The sequence below is a fragment of the Eretmochelys imbricata genome, chromosome 6, assembly GCF_965152235.1.
Source record: "Eretmochelys imbricata isolate rEreImb1 chromosome 6, rEreImb1.hap1, whole genome shotgun sequence".
Taxonomy (NCBI): domain Eukaryota; kingdom Metazoa; phylum Chordata; order Testudines; family Cheloniidae; genus Eretmochelys; species Eretmochelys imbricata.
This window is the reverse complement of record NC_135577.1, coordinates 15,303,255-15,319,683: the sequence shown is the minus strand read 5'-3', so window position 1 is coordinate 15,319,683 and position 16,429 is coordinate 15,303,255. Positions and strand designations below refer to the sequence as shown.

Below are 16,429 nucleotides of genomic sequence, written 5' to 3'. Positions count from 1 at the left end.
GGCCTTGACATAATGATATAACACAACGTATATTGTGCAGGAGTACAATTCAACGTAAGCCACCACTAGCAAGCCAGGCAAATTATAAACTCAAACCCGACCCAGTAATTCTCTACTCTCACAGTTTCCCTTTTCAGCTGCCGCAGGGAAAAGCAAAGCTTTGCTGTGTACCCTGAAGGACATCAAATTTGGGTTATTTTGAACCAAGGGAGGTGCAAATTACAAAGTTGTGAGGCCCTCACAAAGAATGCCCTGCTAGCAGCCCCTTCTTGTTTATACCAGCAGGGCTTTAGCATCTCTGCTGATCTCAGCTGAGGTGCTATGGCATGGGGAGAGAGTGGGATGGGGGTATCTCATAGATAGGTAGCTCCTAAACCATCTAGGACTAACTAATGTTACTGTTTTATGGTTTTTTTCATGATTTCCCCTTGCTGTGAGGCAGATCGGTATTACTGTCTCCATTTCACAGTGAACCAATGACAGAGCCAAGAATAGTACCCCAAAGTCCAGGTTCACATGCCTGTGCATTAGTCACAAAATCATTCATCCCCTAATTTATCCCTGCTGGATTTCTTTTCCCTTTTCCCCGTCTCTTGATCCCAGTCTCTGTCTTTCAATCTCATCACACTATCACTGTCTTTGACAAGGCTGAAATTGGTTCCTTATTCCCTGCTCCTTATTTGTGGTTCTCTTATTCAAAGACCAAAATTTCCTAAATATTCAATGACAAATTAATTTTTCAGAGATTTCACCGTAATAGATGTGAATGAATCTTATAATAATTGATATCGGTGATTAATAAATTAATAATTTAAATAAAAAACTGGGTTTTGACTGGTTATGACAAAATACTTCTCAGGTCATCCCAAGTGACATGTCTCTACAACCATTAGACGGTTCTGAAGTAGCTGGGGTATGTCATTTCCCCGTCCAAAGCTTTATTCCTGACCAATATGCTCACCTATGTCTAGGGCTGCTTTTTTCAGGGTTTATTAATTTCAGTGCGTGGGGGGGTATTTTTTAGCAATTTTTGAGTCTTACATGGATGTTCAAAAATTAGTGGGTTCCAGGTATTTTTTAGTATATACAGTAATAAATAATATACATTATACAGTATTATACAGTCGGATTTACTGTAATGAGTAATCTCTTTGTAATGTTCCCTTGTGCATTCTAGCATAGTAGTGTTTCAAACTTTTAGTGTCTACAGAGACCAATTAATGCACAACATCTTGGTGCGCTTAAGAAATTGCACACCTGTAGTCCGCATTACTGCTCTGTGTACACAAACCCCTAAATACAAGCAACCATATCCGGTGTTTTGTCTGATGTTCATTGGATAAACACCAATTTCTTTTTTTTGTACTGGGGGGTGTCTTTGTCTGTGTTTATCAGTTAAAACCTAAAACCATAAGCCCTCCATATGTCACACACACCCCCAACCTTCCATTCTGTAAATGGTGCTTGAATAAGGAGCTGGGTTTTGACTGTCCCTAAGTGACTATACACTTCTCGGATCACTGCAGCTGACACATCCCTACATTTGCTATGCCATTATGAAGGCATGAAGCTATGCCACTCCCAGAACTGAAGTTTCATTTTAGGGCTCAGCTCTGCTAGATATCGTACTCCCATTTCTCTTTTGGGTTTTCTTTATTAGTATACATACAATACTAATGTAAAATCAAACAAAATCATTATTCTGTGAATTTGTTGCAAATCCAGCTGTAATGTTTTCATGGAAATTATATGGACAGTTGCAAATTATGTCTATAGGAACTCTGGTTTGTTCTTAGACAAATTAAACACAGGAAAAATGGCTAAATTTATCAAAACTTGTTTGTTACAAATATAAAAATATTTATTATGATTAGTGATTTATGATTATTATGATTTATTACACAACAAAGAAAATATGAAGAAACTCCATGGGCATAGCTGGCTTCTGTTGCAATGGGGCAAAATTGGTGTGGCTGTACTGAATATGTGTTGGGAACATGGCTTGTCTTGGCTTGACATGACTGAACTGCCGAAGCAGATGGGACAGGATTTCTCTTAGCAGCAGTTAATTTTGGGAAAGTACTGGCTACTCTGTGTAGATCAATATTGATCTTTGGGTTAGCAAATATGCCAACTTGAAGAGCAAATAACGTGTAGAACATCAAGTTTGGCATGACCTAACCTGGGGCATTGTAGCCCCCTGCTGGAGAAACATCACATGAGGAATCAAAGTGAATGATTAATGAGTGGGTAAACTTGGAATGACCCTTGTCTGGCACCACCCCGTAGTCTCCTCCTGAAACATGAATTAGGTAAAAAATAATAATAAATGCCCACAGGGCATGTTTCTGGAACATGTGACTCCTTTGAGAGCAAAATGTATAAATGTTAAGCAAAGCAAAGTGTGATGGAGCGGTTTCCCTGCACTGGAATAAAAGGGGTTAAAACAGCCCTGGGAGAGGGCTGCTCCAAGAGCCAATCAGAAGAAGGCTGAAGGCAGCCAATTAGGGCCAGGGTAGGTCCTATAAGAAGGGCTGCTGGGCAGAGGGAGCTCAGTCTCCCTCCAGCTCTGGAGGGAGATGGACAATGCTGCCTGGTAGAGTCTGGTACCACAGACAGAGCAGTGCTGGGAGAGGCCAGAGAGCCAGCAGGGCTCCAGCCTGATTAACTCCCAGGCTCAGGCCCTGACTAAGGGACCCAAGTGGGTACTAGGTCTGCAGAGGGCAACCAGGGGAAAGAAATAGGCAGCAGGTCCACCCCCCATTCCAAATGATGAGAGTGGCCAATTCTGACTGCAGTTTGCCCCTGGGGCGAGGGGCCAGACTAAGGACTGCAGTGGGTCACTGATGTGAGTGGTGGTATCAGGAGTAGTGGGTTCCCCTGAGGGGAGGAGCCCAGAACATTGGCAGTGCTGTGGGGCAATACCCAGGGGAAGGGCGCCATGGTCTGGGAGGGATGCAGGTCCTGGTGTGGTGGAGATGGAAAGGTTAGGTAATAGCAGGTGAGACACTGCCAGAGGAGGGTGCTCCTGTGCTGGAAATGAGCTAATTTACAGCCTGACCAGCAGGAGGCACCATGGCAGTGAGTACAACCTTGTTACACAAAGGAAGAAGGGGAACTATTAATTAATATCTGAAGAGGCCCATAACACTTTTAGACAGAGTAGCCGAGACTCTGCTTCGTGGGGTCGAGTAGGACCTGAAACCAGAAGGTCTCAGGGCAGCTAAAGACTTGCTATGAGGGAATCTGAGACAAACCAGGTGACTAAGAGAACAGATGCCATCTGTAAAGCTGGTGGCTATCTGCCGTTTTTGCCGATCAGGATACTGCGTTAGGCCAGCATAGTTACTGAGGGTGAATGTTTGTGGGAGAGAGGCTCACTAGGGGGAATGTGTTTTGTATAACTCTATACCACTTGTATAATTCTCTCAAATAAACTGCTCTGTATTGCAGATAAGGGATTTTGACTTTTCACTGGTACTGGTGAAAAGGCCTGCCAAACCATGGGCCTGTAAAGATCCATTTCAATAGCTCCCGAATAAGCATGTTTATTAACTATATACGGACATAGAAGGCCTAGTTTAACACACACTGCTCCTCTGACTAGTTTCTGATGGCTTCTAAAACAGAAGAGTGATCACTGCTAGACAGCTCACAAACTACTTAAAGGGGTTGTGATGGGTTGGACCGCAGAAACCCCCTTGGGAACTGCCAAATGATGTGCCAAGACTACTAGTGCCCCTGCTTTCTCTGCCAGCTTGGGACTCCGTCACCCTGTCTTGATGAGCCACACATGCCCGTCTGCTCCAAACACAGACCCAGGGTCTGAACCACATGCCCCAAAGCTGCAGACTTACCTGAAAGCAGCTTACAGAAGTGTTCCTATCTTTAACACTCAGATGTCCAACTCCCAATGGGTTTCAAACCCCAAATAAATCCGTTTTACCCTGTATAAAGCTTATACAGGGTAAACTCATAAATTGTTTGCCCTCTGTAACACTGATAGAGAGATATGCACAGCTGTTTCCCCCCCCCCCCCAGGTATTAATACATACTCTGGGTTAATTAGTAAGTAAAAAGTGATTTTATTAAATACAGAAAGTAGTATTTAAGTGGTTCCAAGTAGTAACAGACAGAACAAAGTGAATTACCAAGCAAAATAAAATAGAACACGCAAGTCTATGTCTAAGAAAACTGAATACAGATAAAAACCTCACCCAGTAAGCTTCCTTTTACAGACTAGTCTCCTTCTAGTCTGGGTCCAGCAATCACTCACGCCCCCTGTAGTTACTGTCCTTTGTTCCAATTTCTTTCAGGAATCTCTTTAGCCAGCTGAAGACAAAATGACAGGGTCTCCCAGGGGTTTAAATAGACTTTATCTTGTGGGTGGAGACCCCCTCCTCTCTCCTATGAAAGTCCAGCTCCAAGATGGAGTTTTGGAGTCACGTGGGCAGGTCAGATGTCCATTCATGACTCAGTTTTTACAGGCAGCAGCCTTTGCTTACCTGCTATCTTGAACGTCCTCATGTAGGCTTCTTATGTGGATTGGAACCTTCCAAGATTCATTGTCCCTTAAGTGCTTCTTGATTGGGCACTTAATTTGCACATTCCTTTCTCAAGAAGCTGACCAAAAGCTTTACAAAGGCTATTTAAAAATCAAGCCAGTATACAGCCAATATTCATAACTTCGAATACAAAAATGATACATGCATACAAATAGGATTAATAGATTCAGTAGATCATAACTTTTACAGAGATATGTTATATGGCATATGTAGCATACATACAGTTTATGCTATACTAGTTATGTCATATATACATTCATAAGCATATTCCCATAAAGCCTTATCACACGGGAATTACTCTACTACTATATACTACAATTCTCCTCCTTGGGCTGCCACCTTGACGTGGTGGAGAAGCTTATGTATATTTAAGACCCTAAGAGCAATGCCGTCTGGAGAATGCAGAACAGCAATTGTTGCCTGAGAACTCTCAAGGTACAACATAGACAATGCTGTTCTCAGTTAAACAAGACATGCAGATGAAGGTCACTTGAGGCAAGAGAGCGGTGGTTACATTTTCTTTTGGAAAGGAAAACCAGCAAGCGTTAGGCAAATACACGTTGTTGGCTTTGTAATCAAGAACCTTCTAGTCAACCGCATGACTGAGCTCCCCATCGGCATCAACGAGCCCCTTACGACCCTCTGCATCCAAATGGTCAAGTTATTTGCCACTATCATCAGTGCATATGCACCAACACTTGATGCTGAAGAAGAACAGAAAGAATCCTTCTACACTGACCTTGATGCAATTTTTCATCCATTCCAAAAACAGATAAGATAATCCTTTTAGGAGACTTTAACACAAGAGTTGGCTGAGATTCTAATATATGGAGTAGTACCATTGGGAAGGAAGGAGTGGGAAAGACCAATTCCAATGGCATCCTTCTACTCAGCAAATGTGCAGAATACTACCTTGTGATCACAAACAATCTTCCGACAAAACAAGTGCAAAATGATGTGGCAACATCCCTGCTCAAAACAGTGGCACCTCCTAGACTATGTCATTGTCAGAACACAGGAGCTAAGAGATGTCCAAATCACCCATGTCATGAGAAGAGCCAATGATATTGCTGGACTGACTGCCACCTGGTAAGGTCAGTCATATCCATCAGGATTGCACTGAAACATTGAAAGCAATCCAAATCACACAGAAGGCAATACAATATCCAAAGACTTCAATCCTCATTGCACCAAGAGAACTTCCAAATACTCCTCAGTGAAAAATTGGCCATATGCATACCTGGAAATGACAAAACAAATGTCAAAGAAGACTGGGAAACCATAAAACAGACCATCCACAAGGCTTGCATGAAATCTGCTGGCCTTGCTATCCGCCACCATCAGGACTGGTTTGACAACAACAACATTGAGATTACAGCCCTTTTGAACTGTCAAAAAACCAACCCCTATCAAGTCAGAAGCAGAGCTCTTTCCATCAGCTCAAAGCTGAAGTTCAAAGGAGGATCCAAGAAATCAAAAACAAATGGTGGGAGGACAAAGCAAAAGAAATCCAAACATTTGCTGACAGACATGGTATGTGGAGCTTTTTTTGAGAGACAAAGTCCTTGTACGGACCATGCTCATGTGGCCTCTCTCCTCTGAGATCCAAAGATGATAGTACCCTTCTTAAAGATAATGAATCCATCAAAGAGCACTGGAAAGAACACTACCAAAAGCTTCTCAATCGAGAAAAGACTGACTGATGACTGACGACACCATGGACTCCATTCCTCAGCACCCAATCTGGGAAACTCTTGCCAACCCACTGACACCTGACGAGATCTGCAAAGAAATTAAACAAATGAAGGACAATAAAGCACCAGGTCATGATGGCATATCTTCTGAAGTACTGAATGTGGGGGGAGAAACATTGACTAACAAGCTTAATTTGCTGCTTCTTAACATCTGGCGCACTGAAGAAATCACAGCTGATTTACGTAATGCTGACATCATCACTGTTTTCAAAAAGGGAGACAGGACTGAGTTGACTGTGGCAACTATTGCCCTCCTCTCTATCGCTGGGAAGATTCTTGCTAGAATTTTACTGAATCGCCTGCTCCCCCTTGCAGAGGAAGTACTTCCAGAGTCCCAGTGTGGCTTCAGACCACCGCGAGGCATCACTGACATGATTTTCACAGTCAGGCAGATCCAGGAAAAATGTCAAGAACAACACCAGGAGCTGTGTATGGCCTTTATTGATCTGATCAAAGCCTTCACCTCTGTCAACTGTAAGTCTCTGTGGAAAATCATGTCAAAGTTTGGCTGCCCAAGCAAATTTATCACCATTATTAGACTCCTCCATGATCAGATGACTGCCTCTATCCTGTGCCGTGGCTCTACCTCTGAGCCCTTCATCACCAAACTGGTATAAAACAAGGCTGCGTACTGACACCCGCCCTTTTCTCCATTTTCTTAGCAGCTATGAAAATACTAATACAAGACTGTCTACCACAGGGCATTGGCATACAATATCAGACTGACAGCAACCTCTTCAACTTCTCTTGTCTCCGTGCCAGAACTAAGTAACATCAGCAACAATAACCGAACTCTAGTACGCAGATGACTGTGCTGTAGTCGCTCACTCAAAGGAGGATTTACAAACAGCCCTTAATTACTTCTCTGAAGCTTACAAAAGCCTAGGACTAACTCTGAACATCAGCAAAACAAAAGTTCTCCACCAGCCAGTCCCCGGTCAATCATCAGACCCAGCAAGGAAGATCTACATTAACAAAGAAGAACTGGAAAGTGTAGATTACTTTGCCTACCTTGGAAGCCATCTCTCGCAGAGGGCAAACATAGATGTCAAGATTCAGCACAGAATCTGCTGCGCCAGCCTTGCCTTTGGCAGACTGTCTCATCAGGTGATCAACAACAACGACATCAGAACACATGCTAGACTTTTAGTTTATAAAGTGGGGGTAATCCCGACCCTCCTCTATGGCTGTGAAAAACCTGGAACGTCAGCACCAGCACTTTCTTTGGAAGATCCTCAATATAAAGTGGAAGGATCATTGCACTAATGCCAGTGTCCTCACAGAAGCTAATATCTTCAGCGTTGAGGCCCTGATTATCCAGCACCAGCTGAGGTGGAGCAAGCACTGTGTGCGCGGGCCTCATGTATGCTTACCAAAACAACTGCTATACAGCCAACTTACCAAAGAAGAAAGGAAAAGGGGAGGCGAAAAGAAACGCTTTAAAGACACCCTCAAGATAAACATCAAGAGATGCGGCATTGACACCTCACACTGAGAGACAGCAGCCCAGGATAGGGATGACTTGTCAGAGAGGGAACGTCCACTTTTGAGGAAAACCTTACCCTGGCCAAAGCAAAATGCCAGAAAAGAAAGGAAAGACAACTGTCATGCAGCAATCATGGCCCAACCCTGTCTTCCACCTGCAATGTCTGCCAATGAGCTTGTGTCTCGACAATCGGACTCCTCAGTCACCTGAGGACCTGTGAAAAATAAAACGAGTGAAAGATCATCCTCGACCTCAAGGGATTACTGAAAATATACTACAATTAGTTGAAACTGTCTTCAGTGTTGCCATGAGTCTCATACAGCAGTAGTGTGGCTTGGTACACTTTTATTTTCAAGGAATTTAGAGAGCTCTTCATCTCCACTTTCTTTCCTTTCCAAAATTCCATAAAGAAACAGCAGCTCTCAGTTTGGGTAAGATTGTGGTGTGATGCTGGTAGACCAGATGCCAGCTCGCACTAAGGCTGTAAGCGTCAGCTGAGCACGACAAATTCATATCTGGAAACCAGTCCAGCTGTCATGCGTGTTAGTATTGTAAAAACAGATCTGAAGATTATATGAATGTGTTTAGCATTTATACTACCTGAAAACTAGTAGGATGTTGCATGGATTGTTCTTGCTCAGCTATACCCCATGTCATAAAGCCCTAGAAAACATTTGCATCAGAAACTTCTGTGACTATGTAACTCACCAAACAAGGAAAAGGCCTTGTGTAATGCAAATAATGGGTCATTGTGTGAGATGAAAGATCAAAGAGTTTAAAATGAATTCCTCCTTCCCCTCGCCCACCAGGAAGAAGAGACCTGCCTGTGAACTGTTGCTATCAGCTTGATTTCTGAGGAGCAAAGGTGTAAAAATGCCACACAAAGAAAAAAGCAAGGTCTCTTTGCTTTTTGGACTCTGACAGGATCAGAGATATTAAGACTGAAGCAGAGATCCCTTGATCTCTGGGTTTGCCCTGAAAGACATTTTGAATTAACAAATATCTCTACAACTTTGTTAACCCTAAAATATAGATGATAGCTCATCTGTGTGTATATGCCTGTGTTAGATGGTTTCCCCTTCACCCTCTCCCCTGATTCTTGTTACGGAGACAGAAAGCAGAAGTCCGAGGTGCAGGAAATGTGATATTTATTGGGGTTAGTTCCAAGCAAGCATATTCCAACGCCCTTCACACCAGTTGGGCTTATCTCTATACACCAACAGTTTTCCTCTTCCCCTCCCCCAGCTACAGTTCTATACTATATATATAAACCACACAATACTTAGATCTGAGATGCGCATTATCCTTCTACTTGGATAGAACCAAACCATTCAGAAAAATCACCACACCTGTTCATATCTGTCGCCAAATGTTCTAAAGGCTCCGCTATAGCTAAGCATTGCCTCTCTAAGTTGATTTCACAGTGCATATGCCTGTCTTATGACCTTCACAATAAGCAACCACCTGCATCTATGAGGAGACACTCTACAGAAGCGCTCTCAACCGCCATTGCATTCCTCAGTAACGTTCCCATAACAGATATATGCCGGGCTGTCACCTGGGCGTCCTCTGATACATTTGCCCAACATTATCCCATCTTGCAGGATTCCACGGCAGACACCATTCTCGGATGTAAGGTCCTGTCCTCCTGCTCCAAAGCCCCAAGTTTCCAGCTAGGGGCTCTGCTTTATAGTCACCTACCGGGGAGCACCCATGTGGACATCACTCAAAAAAGAAGAAAGGTTTACTCACCTTGTACAGTAATTGAAGTTCTTGGAGATGTGTCCCCCAATGGGTACTCCTCTACCTGCTCTCCTCCCCTCTGCTTCGGAGCGTAACGTTTGGGCTCTGCGGCAGAGAAGGAACTGAGGGCAGTCAACCCTCACAGTGCTATATATACAACACGTGTACAGCACAGGGGAGGGGAGGTGCACATGTGCAGTCCGACCGGCACTGCTGTTGAAGATCTCCGACTTCAGATGCAAAGGCTCTGTCACACTTACAGTGGAGCACCCATGGGGACACGCATGTCGAGGAGCCTCAGTTACTGCACAAGCTGAGTAACCCTCTTATGAAAGTTTATCCCAATAGAAGGCAGCCAGGCAGAAGATAGTGACTACACCCTCATCAGATGTAGGAGGGTGGTGGAGTGTATCTTTGGAAGGCTGAAAGCCAGTTGAGATGCCTGCTCACTCACAATGACTGCTCAGTACCCTCCCTAGTGTTGCTTCTGTCACTGGTATCTGTTGCATTCTCCATAACATTTGTGAAAACAAAGGAGAGAGAATTAATCCTGCATGGGCAGCAGGGATAGAACCTTTGCAAGATCATAGAATATCAGGGTTGGAAGGGACCTCAGGAGCTCATCTAGTCCAACCCCCTGCTCAAAGCAGGACCAATCCCCAACTAAATCATCCCAGCCAGGGCTTTGTCAAGCCTGACCTTAAAAACTTCTAAGGAAGGAGATTCCACCACCTCCCTAGGTAACGCATTCCAGTGTTTCACCACCCTCCTAGTGAAAAAGTTTTTCCTAATATCCAACCTAAATCTCCCCCACTGCAATTTGAGACCATTACTCCTCGTTCTGTCATCTGCTACCACTGAGAACAGTCTAGATCCATCCTCTTTGAAACCCCCTTTCAGGTAGTTGAAAGCAGCTATCAAATCCCCCCTCACTCTTATCTTCCACAGATTAAACAATCCCAGTTCCCTCGGCCTCTCCTCATAATTCATGTGTTCCAGTCCCCTAATCATTTTTGTTGCCTTCTGCTGGATGCTTTCCAATTTTTCCACATCCTTCTTGTAGTGCGGGGCCCAAAACTGGACACAGTACTCCAGATGAGGCCGCACCAATGTCGAATAGAGGGGAATGATCACGTCCCTCGATCTGCTGGCAATGCCCCTACTTATACATCGCAAAATGCCATTGGCCTTCTTGGCAACAACGGCACACTGTTGGCTCATATCCAGCGTCTCATCCACTGTAACCCCTAGGTCCTTTTCTGCAGAACTGCTGCCTAGCCATTCGGTCCCTAGTCTGTAGTGATGCATGGGATTCTTCTGTCCTAAGTGCAGGACTCTGCACTTGTCCTTGTTGAACCTCAGATTTCTTTTGGCCCAATCCTCTAATTTGTCTAGGGCCCTCGGTATCCTATCCCTATCCTCCAGCGTATCTACCTCTCCTCCCAGTTTAGTGTCATCTGCAAACTTGCTGAGGGTGCAATCCACACCATCCTCCAGATCATTAATGAAGATATTGAACAAAACCGGCCCGAGGACCAACCCTTGGGGCACTCCACTTGATACTGGCTGCCAACTAGACATGGAGCCATTGATCACTACCTGTTGAGCCCGACAATCTAGCCAGCTTTCTATCCACCTTATAGTCCATTCATCCATCCCATACTTCTTTAACTTACTGGCAAGAATACTGTGGAAGACCATGTCAAAAGCTTTGCTAAAGTCAAGGAACAACACGTCCACTGCTTTCCCCTCATGCACAGAGCCAGTTATCTCATCATAGAAGGCCATTAGATTAGTCAGGCATGACTTGCCCTTGGTGAATCCATGCTGACTGTTCCTGATCACTTTCCTGTCCTCTAAGTGCTTCAGAATTGATTCCTTGAGAATCTGCTCCATGATTTTTCCAGGGACTGAGGTGAGGCTGACTAGCCTGTAGTTTCCAGGATCCTCCTCCTTCCCTTTTTTTAAAGATGGGCACTACATTAGCCTTTTTCCAGTCATCCGGGACCTCCCCCGATTGCCATGAGTTTTCAAAGATAATGGCCAATGACTCTGCAATCACATCTGCCGACTCCTTTAGCACTCTCGGATGCAGCGCATCCGGCCCCATGGACTTGTGCTCATCCAGCTTTTCTAAATAGTCCTGAACCACTTCTTTCTCCACAGAGGGCTGTCACCTCCTCCCCATGCTGTGCTGCCCAATGCAGCAGTCTGGGAGCTGACCTTGTTTGTGAAGACAGAGGCAAAAAAAGCATTGAGTACATTAGCTTTTTCCACATCCTCTGTCACTAGGTTGTCTCCCTCATTCAGTGAGGGGCCCACACTTTCCTTGACCTTCTTCTTGTTGCTAACATACCTGAAGAAACCTTTCTTCTTACTCTTAACATCGCTTGCTAGCTGCAACTCCAGGTGTGATTTCGCCTTCCTGATTTCACTCCTGCATGCCCGAGTAATATTTTTATACTCTTCCCTGGTCATTTGTCCAATCTTCCACTTCTTGTAAGCTTCTTTTTTGTGTTTAAGATCAGCAAGGATTTCACTGTTAAGCCAAGCTGGTCGCCTGCCATATTTACTATTCTTTCTATGCATCGGGATGGTTTGTCCCTGTAACCTCAATAAGGATTCTTTAAAAATACAGCCAGCTCTCCTGGACTCCTTTCCATCTCATGTTATTCTCCCAGGGGATCCTGCCCATGAGTTCCCTGAGGTTGTCAAAGTCTGCTTTTCTGAAGTCCAGGGTCCGCATTCTGCTGCTCTCCTTTCTTCCCTGTGTCAAGATTCTGAACTCGACCATCTCATGGTCACTGCCTCTCAGGTTTCCATCCACTTTTGCTTCCCCTACTAATTCTTCCCAGTTTGTGAGCAGCAGGTCAAGAAGAGCTCTGTCCCTAGTTGGTTCCTCCAGCACTTGCAGCAGGAAATTGTCCCCTACACTCTCCAAAAACTTCCTGGATTGTCTGTGCACTGCTGAATTGCTGTCCCAGCAGATATCAGAGTGATTGAAGTCTCCCATGAGAACCAGAGCCTGTGATCTAGTAACTTCCGTGAGTTGCCGGAAGAAAGCCTTGTCCACCTCATCCCCCTGATCCAGTGGTTTATAGCAGACTCCCACCACGACATCAACCTTGTTGCTCACGCTTCTAAACTTAATCCAGAGACTCTCAGGTTTTTCTGCAGTTTCATACCGGAGCTCTGAGCAGTCATACTGCTCTCTTACATACAATGCAACTCCCCCATCTTTTCTGCCCTGCCTGTCCTTCCTGAACAGTTTATATCCATCCATGACAGTACTCCAGTCTCTGTTATTCCAGTCACATCATAATTCCTTGACCGTGCCAGGACTTCCAGTTCTCCCTGCTTGTTTCCCAGGCTTCATGCATTTGTGTATAGGCACTTGAGATAACTTGCTGTTTGTCGTGCTTTCTTAGTATGAGGCAGGAGCCCTCCCCTTTCGCTCTCATTTCGTGGAACCCCCATCCCTAGGACAGTGCATCTCATGCCTTCCAATCGGCAGAGTCTCGTTCTGTTCCCTTCCCTCAGATGTATCATCTAGTCCACTCTCAGCATTAGTACCTGTGGAGAGAACATGAAAACGGTTACTTACCTGTATCTGCGTTGCTGGTACATGGACGCTCCCCTTTCTTCTTCTGGAGGTGACATGCTGCCAGATTTCTTCACTGTCCTCTTGTCCCCGCTGCGCAGCCTGCTCTGAATCTTCAGAACATTGTGCCCGTAGAAGCATATCCTGGCGTTTGTCCAGGAAATCTTCAGTTTCTCTTATGCAACGCAGGGTCGATACTTGTTTCTCCAGACCTTGAACCTTCTCTTCCAATATGGAGACCAGCTTGCACTTTGTACAGACAAAGTCGGTTCTGTCCTGTGGAAGAAAGACAAACATGGCACAGCCAGTGCAGGTCACAACAGCTGAATGCTCCCCATCCATATTACCTTCCTTCTACGAGCTTCTTCAGGAGTTGTAGTAACTACTCAGAGAATCCGGCAAGATGTAAGCCTCAGTGGGCTCTCCCCGGGTGAACTCCCTCTGTTAGCCTCTCTGCTGTTTGCTGCTCACTGGCTTTTTATAACAGTCAGGCCCCCTCAAGGCTCACCTGGAACAAAGCACTCCCAATTCATACTTTTCAAACAACCAATCAAGCACACAGTCAAACTGTCCCCACAACAGACACTCACCAACACAGCCTCCCTAATGCAGCCCTTAGCGTACCTCCTGTCAGACAGATCCCAGGCAAACTCCCTCTGTTAGCCTCTCTGCTGTTCACCGCTATAAGATGCTTTATACTAGCCTGAAACCAGAGCTTGGGGCCTCAGTACTGGAAATGGGTAAGCACTGAAAATTAAAAATGTGCTGGGCTCTCATATGCTGGATTTGTATGAGGAGTGATTTGTACACTAATCACTTGCAATGTGGCAGGAAGAGAAGTCTGTGGTGGGGCCAGATACCCCAGCCAACCGGATATACCCTGCCAGCTGAGGGAAGTACTGGAGGGTTCCTCTGAAGCTGCTTTTGCTTTTCTGAGGGGGAGAGGGGATCCCTGAGCAGCTTCCAAGGGAAAGCAGGGTCCCCTGCTGATACCTCTGCTTGTCATGAGGAGGGAAGCCCCAGCCTGCCAAGGAGGATGGGTGACAGCCCCTTTCAGCAGATAACACTAGTGTGGATAGCCCTGGGAAGTCAGGGCCACAGGATATGGATAGAGCCATGGTCCAGGGTTGGGAACAAGGCAGGAAGGGTAAATGTCATGGTGTGTCTACTTCCCTGGATTGCCCTGATCTGGTCCTGCCTGCTGCATCTGTCAGGGAAATTACCAGACCTTCAGCAGCCTACCCCATACTCAGTATTGACAGCTCTTGCAATTTTTTTGTGAGTCACAGGGATTTCGGTTGGGGCTGGAGCCTGTCTGGTGATGACAGGAGAAACTCCATCTCTACAATTAATTTGAGTTCTGCCATGGGGAAATCCCCCTGTGATTGGTTGCTCTGCCCCAGAAGGCCAACAAGTGGAGCAGTCAGCCAATCAGAGCTGCTTAGGAAGAGCTCTCTCCACTCCCAGCCCCTCCCTGCAGTAACTGGAAGCCATTCTCGTAGGAGGAGGGGGAGCAGAAAGAACGCAGCAGCTTAGGGCTGTTGGGGTGGAAACTCCCATTTGCCTCCCATTAGGCCTCAACCTCTTGGTTCCCTTCCACAGCCTTCAGGGAGGCAGGAATCTATGCCAAAATAAATGCTGAACTCAGATATATACCAGTTCCTTTTTCTGGGGAGGAACAAAACCACAATTAGTAAGAGGGATCATTAACAGAGCCCTGTGAGAAAAATCACCCTATAATCCCAGCAGTAACACAATAATTTTATTAAGATAATGTTGAAGTAAAAAAGAAAACGGTACAGAGTTTAGGCATTGAAGTTTCTGGTTATCAGGGAATAAGGTACAGATTATCAAGTGGTGCGAAATTCAGTTTAAGAGCGGGTAGCATAAGGAATACATAATCTGCAATCTCCCCAGTTGGGGGTAAAAGTTTAACGGGTCAAAGTACAGACATTGAGCTATGGGGGTATGTTGTCCATATAATGGCTATGTTCAGGTGTGGAGTACAATGAGCGGATACGGTGATGTGGACGGATCTACCCTCATTTGGTGGGATTTAATGTTCAGTGGATTTATGGTTCCAGTTCATATGGTCCAATGGAAAAAGTCTCTCAGTCCCTTTCCCATAGTTGGTTCACGATGACGTACCGGCTCACACCTCCTGGTACTGTCAGTGGCCGGTGATGTGTTCGATGTAGATGTCCCTGGGCCATCGGATGGTGTCCGAGACCATGAGGTGCTGCATGAGCCGTGTGTAGCATCGACTGATCCCACAGGTCCGCAGCACACGCTCGTTGCAGGGGTCCCAAGCGCCCAGGGCTCCGACGATCAGGGCATCCATCTGCACCTTGTAGCCCTTCCCTCTCAGGGTGTCAGCCAGGGGGGCGTATTTTTCCATCTTACGAGCTCGGGCTTCTCGGAAGGCCGGGGTCCTGTTCTCGAAGGAGACCGTGATGTCGACGAGGATGATCTTTTTCTGGGCCTCCCTCTTTCCATCAAGGCTGGGAGGTAAACTCTGCAGATAAACTTTTGAACTCTGGGGCTGCACTGATCAGGGACAGAGACTTTTGGGTTGTTGGACTTTGAGTGATTTTTCATTGCTGGACTCAAGAGACTTTTGGGGTTGTCATAAATATAAAGGGAAGAGTAACCACCTTTCTGTATAAAATCCAGTGCTATAAAATCCCTCCTGGCCAGAGGCAAAATCCTTTCACCTGTAAAGGGTTAAGAAGCTAAGGTAACCTTGCTGGCACCTGACCCAAAATGACCAATGAGGGGACAAGCTACTTTCAAATGTGGAGCCGGGGGCTGATTGGGTTTTTTGGGTCTTAAAAATCCAAGAGGTTGTGCTCATCTTGTTTATTCTCAAGCCTCCCCAGGAAAGGGGGTGTAAGGACTTGGGGGGATATTTTGGGGAAGTAGGAACTCCAAGTGGTCCTTTCCCTGTTCTTTGTCTAAAACACTTAGTCGTGGCAGTGTTTTACCTAATCCAAGGGCAAAGACTTTGTGCCTTGGGGAATTTTTAACCTAAGCTGGTAGAAATAAGCTTAGGGGGTCTTTCATGCGGGTCCCCACACCTGTACCCTAGAGTTCAGAGTGGGGAAGAAACCTTAACAGGGGTGTTGGACTTTTGGGACTTTGGGTGATTTTTTGCATTGCTGGACTTAAGACCCTAAGGGGAAAAGGACACTGCCAAACTTACTTGGGGGTGGGTCTTTTGCTCATGGTTTGTGTTATGAATCCTGTTGGTGGTGTTTCCCCAACATAATGCCGCATTGTT

General features: G+C 45.5%; 1 protein-coding gene across 2 annotated transcripts in view; it reads left to right on the top strand.

Annotated features, from left to right (window-relative positions):
- The window catches only part of LOC144267148 (NACHT, LRR and PYD domains-containing protein 12-like), a 355,964-nt gene that overhangs the window by 27,728 nt on the left and 311,807 nt on the right, over positions 1–16,429 (top strand). The gene's annotated exons all lie outside the window — the stretch shown is intronic.